Raw genomic sequence first — 9,216 nt, 5'->3', positions numbered from 1 at the left:
ATGTTTAAATACAAGATATAATTTTCTGCCTTCTTTTAAATTTTGAGTCATTTCCGTTTACCGGAAATAGTACTTCCATTTTCTATAAAAACTGCATTTGAATTTATAAAATACTAGCCTTCCCGGCCAGGCCATCCACTAGCCTCTGTGAAAACCTTATCTGTATAGGACCATTACTTTTGGAATCAACCCTAACCACAAACAACATTAACCAAATAACAAACACAAAAACAAACGCAAAAATACCGCAAACCCAAACCCAAATAAAAATACAAACGCAACCGCAAACCAAAAACGAAATAGAAACACAAGCACAAACACAAAACCAAACACAAATGTAAACACAAAAGCAAATGCAAACAAAAACGCAAACATAAAGCAAACTCAAGCACAAACGTAAATACAAACAAAACCACAAACACTAACTCAATTACGAAGCAAACACAAACAAAAACAAAACGCAAAAACAAACACAAATACAAACAAAAATACAAACACAATCCTTGACGCAAACAATAAAGCAGAACATAAACACAAACATAAATGCAAATATAAACGCATAGTGCTCATAGTCTATCCAGGGACGCCAAGATCGCGCCGTGCCGGGCCTCCGGTGGATCCGCCTTATTGAACTTAGTAAAGGACTATTATACCCCAACTTATCCATAGTCTTTTGCACTCACTTAAACTAACTTAAACTAACATGGGCACCATATCGCTCACGGAAAGGCCCAGGGCGCTAATTAGCATGCTGTTGGGGCGCCGGAGGACGCCCTAGATTGGATTTAATGAAGGACATTGGTAACCCTTCTATCGCACTCTTTAACACGAAATTATGCTCCATAGGGCTCACGCGATAGCCCTGGGCGCTAAATCAAACATTGCCGGGACGCCGGCTGAAGCGTCTGATTCAATTTAGTAAACGACTATAATATCTCATGCTTGTCCGCAAATGGAAAGATTGAATTAAACATAGAGGACGTTTAGATGCGGCTTCTAAACAGTTATTGATTACAAATAATAATTAGTAGTTTTTTTTTTCTACAGAGATTAATTTTTTTAACATATATCAAAGAAATTACTTGGTGAAAAGGTAAGTAATTTTCAGACACAATTAGAATTTGTGTGAAGTGTGGTGCATTTTTTTTTATTTTATTTCATTCCGAATGACGTTAATTAAACCTATAAGTTTGAAAAGATACTTGTTTTTAAAAAACAGTACATATTTATTATTTTTTAACCGTTAAGTTAGATATTAAACACTTTAAGAATAATACACTGTGGCGATGAAGTCGAGTTTTTTTTTATTTTATGCTTGACTTCCCACGGTCCTTCCGCCACATTCAGAGCCACATAATCCGTGTGAGCTCTATACATTAGACTAGCCGTCCCGTCCAGGTCCTACACTGGATTATGTGAAAAACATATATGTAAAGGACCATGACTTGTGTGTTTAGTAAGCAACATATACCCGGTATGGACGTTTGACAATAAAACACATAACCTTACACAATAACATTAAACTTAAAACTAGCCACAACCAACCAACATACAAACTCAAAAACAAACGCAAACTCAAACACAAACACAAACCCAAATATAAACACAAATAAAACACAAACTCAAACGCGAATGCAAACACAAAAAAACAAATATAAACACAAACTCAAACACGAACGCAAACGCAAACCTACAAACAAACAATAATGTAGAACATAAAGACAAACTAAAATTGCAAACATAAAAGCATAGTGCTCGCAGTACAGCCCTGGGAACCAACTCGCACCCTGCCAGGGGCGGAACCACCTGATTCAATATAGTGAACGATTATAATACTCCATCTTATCCGCAAATGGAAAGATAAAAGTTAACATAGAGGAGATTTATGAGCGGCTAGTAAACTGTCATTGATTAAATATAATAATTAGTATACAAAATATTCTGTGTATAAAATAAATAAAAGACAGTATTTAAATTACCTGTTTTATCTACCACATTGCACTATGATGATGATGATGATGATGATGATGATTATGATGATGATGCACGTTATCAATCCATGATAATTAAAATCTATATAATTTTGTTTTTCCAACAACAAAAAATAATATGAAAGTATCTACCCACCCCCCCCCCCCCTTAAATGGATATTAGGGAAGTAATTATTTTTTTATGATATATCAAAGAAATTACTTGGTGATAAGGTAAGTAATTTTCAGACTCAATTAGAATTTTTGTGAAGTGTGATACATTTTCGTTGAATTTTTTTCAAAATTACGTTCAATAAAACAATAAGTTTAAAAAATGAAAAAAATTGTTTTACAAAAATACCCATACTAATTTTTAAAATCATTAATTTAGATAATAAACACTTTATGTATATTACACTCTGACTATCAAGTCTAGTTTTGTACTACATGTAAGTCTTCCCTCGGTCCGTCCGCTGATATAGCGCTACAGCGTCCGTTTCAACTTTATATTGAAGAGTAATATTCCTTAATTATTATACACACATTATTTGATGACTAATTGGTGCGAAAAAAAAAGGTTCAACGAGAGTCTATTCTATTTTATAAAGTTTAAGTAATTGAAAATCATGTCTATATCCCGAGTTGCCACCCCCTTCCCCCCCCCCCCCCCCGTTGTGTTATATAAGAATATTCTAGCACGTTTAGGGGATATCACTTCAGCTTGATTTAAATATTAATTACTGCATTTTGTAACATCAATTTCAATTGCTTCATAAATCTTATCAACACAATTCATATTTCAGGCATAAATCTCAAAAAATTCTAAATTACCAATATTTAAGATTGATTGTTTAAAAAAAAATGGTACGAGAAAACGACCCAAGAGATACTCTAATAAACCAAGAACTGCAATTTGTCACTGAGATTGTAAATTATGTTTTCCTTGGCGGAAGTTTGTCCGTCTTTGGGATAATATCCAACATCATCAACATGGTTGTGTTCTACAAACAAGGACTTAAAACTACAACAAACATCAGCCTGTTTGCTTTGTCATTATCTGACCTACTGACTCTGGTCACTTTGTTCGAATACTCCATCTGGATGAACCCGTTGGTGGAGTTCTCTAATACACCAGTCAACACCAGGGAGGTCCAGTACCTCATCACTGGCTGGCCCAACGTCTGCTTCACCAGGATCACGTGTCTCATCATGGCCTTCATCACCGCTGAAAGATACGTCTGCATAGCTTTTCCTCTTAAAGTAAAGCAGATCATTACCCCGAGAGTAACAACAATTACCATTTGCATCATCTTCGTCGCCTCGATAATCATGGTACTGCCCAGCTACTCAACCATCTACTACGACTGGAAATTTTATCCGCGAAGCAACATAACAGAAATCGGGATTCACGTGATCAACCAAGGGACAGTGGACAAATATTCGTTCCTCATCAACGCTTTTTTAGGCTTGATCTCTTTACTGCTCGTCATATTTTTTACAGCTTTGATTATCTGGAAGCTCCAGCAGAAATCTCAGTGGCGCAGACAGAACACCAGAGAAGCGAACGATTCTACATCAAGTCGAGACACTAAAGCTATTAAACTGTCTCTGATGATTTCTATCATTTTAATTGTTTGTACAACACCAAGCATTGTATTTTCTTTTGTGTCGCTTTACATTGAAGGAATCTCCATCATAGGATTTTACCAGAATTTATTTTTCTTTATTTGGTCCTTTAACTTTGTCCTGGGTGGGTTTAACTGTAGCATAAACATCTTTCTCTACTACAAGATGAACTCTAAATACCGGAAAGTTTTTTTAGAGATGTTTTCTTGCTGTTGTAGGCAAGTAGATAAATAAAAACTAAGAAATGGGTTTTCATGTATAGTATCCATCCACTCCTTCCATCCACCCGCTCCATGCGATCTCCTACCGATCTTTTCAGTTGTTTCCACACTCCATTCTCCCAGACCCCATGCTCCCAGACCCCATTCTCCCAGACCCCATTCTCCCAGACCCCATTCTCCCAGACCCCATTCTCCCAGACCCCATTCTCCCAGACCTAATTCTCCCAGACCCCATTCTCCCACACTCCATTCTCCCAGACCCCATTCTCCCAGACCCCATTCTCCCAGACCCCATTCTCCCAGACCCCGTTCTCCCAGACCCCATTCTCCCAGACCCCATTCTCCCAGACCCCATTCTCCCAGACCCCATTCTCCCAGACCCCATTCTCCCAGACCCCATTCTCTCAGACCCCATTCTCCCAGACCCCATTCTCCCAGACCCCATTCTCCCAGACCCCATTCTCCCAGACCCCATTCTCCCAGACCCCATTCTCCCAGACCCCATTCTCCCAGACCCCATTCTCCCAGACCCCATTCTCCCAGACCCCATTCTCCCAGACCCCATTCTCCCAGACCCCATTCTCCCAGACCCCATTCTCCCAGACCTGCATCACCCCGGCAAACTATTGAAACGAGTGTCATAGACTACCCAGCGATGCTCCACATTTTCATTATCCGGGTTACAGTCTTGAAAACAATTGGTCTGGTTTTATTTTGTGTTTGTTGTTTCAATCAAAACTATCATTCAGGTGGTGTTGGTTCAAACAGACCTGAACTAAATTCATTAAAATCCCATCTACTTTTCTAATCAAGGATTTTGTTTTTTCTTTACTTTTTCTTGTATGCTTTTCTCAGAGACACTACATAAATCTATCAAGTAAATTAGAATTGTGTGTTCACAGAGGCCGCTTGTATAAGAGTAAGGCTGTAAAATTAAAGTTTTAACCGTGTACATTCCTAGCTTACTGTAATGTTAAGACACTAGTATTGTATAGCCTAGATTATGAAAACAATTTTTGTACTTATAAAATAAACCAAAGAAAGTTATTTTTTATCTGCTAGTTGAAAATGAACATCTAACTGCTTGTAATGTGTTTCGTACTCATCATTGCCAATGGCTAGTATGTGTTTACAGTTGTTAGAGACTTTATTCCAATGGTCATCAAAATTAATGGCCACGTGCGTATTATTGTCCTTTTATTTACAGAATATTTCATATGACATAGCGATAAATATTTCAGCTACTCAAGATCAAACATGTAGCAAAAACAGGAGTCCACTTAATGTCCCATACCAATTATTGTTAGGTAAAAAGGAAATTAATATTCTGGACATTAAAGATATTTAAAACACTCGGATTCAATGTAAACATTTATTGTTTTCATTTTACACTCGTGATTTACAACAAAAAATGGGTTCTAGAACATGATTTGTAAAAATAAAATTTGAAAAAAAAAACAATACTCTATTTTCGAGGCACTGTCATATGCTCACAGAATGTATTTAGAGAAATATTTTTAAAAATAACCAGCATGTAAATATAATAAAAGATTAATATTTCTAATGTATATCTTAGTAAACAGCAAACAGTCCTGGTTGGTATCCAGGGGTCTCCAAACTACGGCCCGCGGGCCGGATGCGGCCCGCAAGGTCCTCTCATCCGGCCCGCGGAGATCGTTTTGTCCAAGGAAAAAAAGTCTGTTAGAGGTGGCTGAGGAACTTTGCCCAGAAAATTCTAAACAATTTGAAAATGTAGCTTTGGGTGCAAATACCTTTGCCCACCATGTTGCAGACATTGGTGAAAACATCGTGAATCAAATAGCGAAAAATGCAAGCACGTTTCACTATTTTTTAATTGGATGAGTCGCTGGACAGCTGTTTCACCTCTCAACTGCTTGTGTTCATTAGGGGCGTGGATGAAGACATGAACATAACACAAGAGCTGGCTTCCCTACAAAATATGTATGGCACTGTTACCGGAGAGGATATATTCAATTAGTTAAAGAAAACATTTGCTGATTATAACTTGGACTGGACTAACCTCAGTTACCTGACTGTTGAGGGGGAAAAGGATATTAATGGCATAAAGAAAGGCTTGGTTGGACAGGCGAATGAGAAAATTTTCTACAGCCAATGCTCTTGCACTCTATTATTCATCAGCAAGCTAAATATATGGAAATTAGCAGTGTACTGAATCCTGTGGTGAAGATGGCGAATGTAATAAAGTCACATGGGCTCAACCATAGATATAGTATATGTGAAGAATAATATAAGAGCAAACTTGGACCTCGATTGTTTTGTCGGCCCCCGACAGTGTTTCTTTCAGATTTTTTTCTAGGGGGGGGGGGCGGCACTTAAGATTTGTATATATTTATATATAAATTATATTTTGTTGGGGGGTGGACGATGGACGTTTTTTTTTTGGGGGGGGGGGGGAGCTCCATAGCACTGAAGCTATGCCTTTAAGAAGTTCTGGCCCCCGAACTGATAGTTAATAGTTAATGCGGCCCTCGTTCTGAAAAGTTTGGAGACCCCTGCAGTATAGAGCAATGTAAAGTATTGCTAAAGCCATGAATGAAAAGAAGTACTTAATTGCTGAAGCCACGGATGATAAATGTACTGTATTGCTGAAGCCATGAATGAAAACTGTAGCGCTGAAACCATGGATGATAATTCTACACAAGCGGTCTGTGTGAAGAGAATGTCAATTAGCTGGCTCGCTCTAATGGACAGGACCCAATTAGACCCACTCAAGTGAAACCCACAGCAATCTTGGGTGTGGGGTATAAATGGACTAACTTAGTGGCCGCTAAACTAGACAATGTTCTCATTGACTAGACACAGCGGGGGACGCATTCATCAGCTAACAGCTCATGGGGAAACCTCGTACTTTCATCAAGGTTAGTGTTAGGTTAGGTTAGGTTAGGTTAGGTTAGGTTAGGTTAGGTTAGGTTAGGTTAGGTTAGGTTAGGTTAGGTTAGGTTAGGTTAGGTTAGGTTAGGTTAGGTTAGGTTAGGTTAGGTTAGGTTAGGTTAGGTTAGGTTAGGTTAGGTTAGGTTAGGTTAGGTTAGGTTAGGTTAGGTTAGGTTAGGTTAGGTTAGGTTAGGTTAGGTTAGGTTAGGTTAGGTTAGGTTAGGTTAGGTTAGGTTAGGTTAGGTTAGGTTAGGTTAGGTTAGGTTAGGTTAGGTTAGGTTAGGTTAGGTTTGGTTTGGTTTGGTTTGGTTTGGTTAGGTTTGGTTTGGTTTGGTTAGGTTAGGTTAGGTTAGGTTTGGTTAGGTTAGGTTAGGTTAGGTTACGTTAGGTTAGGTTAGGTTAGGTTAGGTTAGGTTAGGTTAGGTTAGGTTAGGTTAGGTTAGGTTAGGTTAGGTTAGGTTACGTTTGGTTAGGTTAGGTTAGGTTAGGTTAGGTTAGGTTAGGTTAGGTTAGGTTAGGTTACGTTTGGTTAGGTATAATAAATTTAGTGTTTTATTTTGAAGCAAACTAAGAGAAGCAACTCTGTATTTTAACTTCCTTAATTTTGTTTATTTTCTGCTTCCCTTTTATTTATAGTATTTTAAAAGCGTGTAAAAGGTTTGCTACTTTGCTTGCAGTAAAATGTGAATATTGTTATAGGCTTTGGGCTTTTATGAGTTTCAAATGTATGTTTCAATTTTTTTTTTTACCTTTTGCCTGAAGTTTAGCAAAACTAGTTTAGATTTTTACTTTCTCGTATACAAAGTATAGAAGAAGTATTGTAATCGTGTAAAGAAAAAAACTTAGTTTTGCAATGTTGTTTGTAGGTCTGTGTGTGTTTGTCTGTGTGGGTATATGGATGTGCCTGTGAACACAATAACTTGAGTACGGTTACAGCTAGGTTGATGAAGTTTTCTATATAAACTTTTCGGCAATTTCCGGTAAACGGAAGTGCAACTTAATCTACTTTTGGTTTTCGAATGCCTATAACTAGTAGATAGATAGACAAAATTTCATGTTTAAATACAAGATATAATTTTCTGCCTTCTTTTAAATTTTGAGTCATTTCCGTTTACCGGAAATAGTACTTCCATTTTCTATAAAAACTGCATTTGAATTTATAAAATACTAGCCTTCCCGGCCAGGCCATCCACTAGCCTCTGTGAAAACCTTATCTGTATAGGACCATTACTTTTGGAATCAACCCTAACCACAAACAACATTAACCAAATAACAAACACAAAAACAAACGCAAAAATACCGCAAACCCAAACCCAAATAAAAATACAAACGCAACCGCAAACCAAAAACGAAATAGAAACACAAGCACAAACACAAAACCAAACACAAATGTAAACACAAAAGCAAATGCAAACAAAAACGCAAACATAAAGCAAACTCAAGCACAAACGTAAATACAAACAAAACCACAAACACTAACTCAATTACGAAGCAAACACAAACAAAAACAAAACGCAAAAACAAACACAAATACAAACAAAAATACAAACACAATCCTTGACGCAAACAATAAAGCAGAACATAAACACAAACATAAATGCAAATATAAACGCATAGTGCTCATAGTCTATCCAGGGACGCCAAGATCGCGCCGTGCCGGACCTCAGGCGGATCCGCCTGATTGAACTTAGTAAAGGACTATTATACCCCAACTTATCCATAGTCTTTTGCACTCACTTAAACTAACATGGGCACCATATCGCTCACGGAAAGGCCCAGGGCGCTAATTAGCATGCTGTTGGGGCGCCGGAGGACGCCCTAGATTGGATTTAATGAAGGACATTGGTAACCCTTCTATCGCACTCTTTAACACGAAATTATGCTCCATAGGGCTCACGCGATAGCCCTGGGCGCTAAATCAAACATTGCCGGGACGCCGGCTGAAGCGTCTGATTCAATTTAGTAAACGACTATAATATCTCATGCTTGTCCGCAAATGGAAAGATTGAATTAAACATAGAGGACGTTTAGATGCGGCTTCTAAACAGTTATTGATTACAAATAATAATAGTAGTTTTTTTTTCTACAGAGATTAATTTTTTTAACATATATCAAAGAAATTACTTGGTGAAAAGGTAAGTAATTTTCAGACACAATTAGAATTTGTGTGAAGTGTGGTGCATTTTCTTTTATTTTATTTCATTCCGAATGACGTTAATTAAACCTATAAGTTTGAAAAGATACTTGTTTTTAAAAAACAGTACATATTTATTATTTTTTAACCGTTAAGTTAGATATTAAACACTTTAAGAATAATACACTGTGGCGATGAAGTCGAGTTTTTTTTTATTTTATGCTTGACTTCCCACGGTCCTTCCGCCACATTCAGAGCCACATAATCCGTGTGAGCTCTATACATTAGACTAGCCGTCCCGTCCAGGTCCTACACTGGATTATGTGAAAAACATATATGTAAAGGACCATGA

The sequence above is a fragment of the Physella acuta genome, unplaced genomic scaffold (assembly GCF_028476545.2).
Source record: "Physella acuta isolate Inbredline_101_S28 unplaced genomic scaffold, ASM2847654v3 ptg000223l, whole genome shotgun sequence".
Lineage (NCBI taxonomy): Eukaryota > Metazoa > Mollusca > Gastropoda > Physidae > Physella > Physella acuta.
This window is presented reverse-complemented; position numbering follows the sequence as displayed.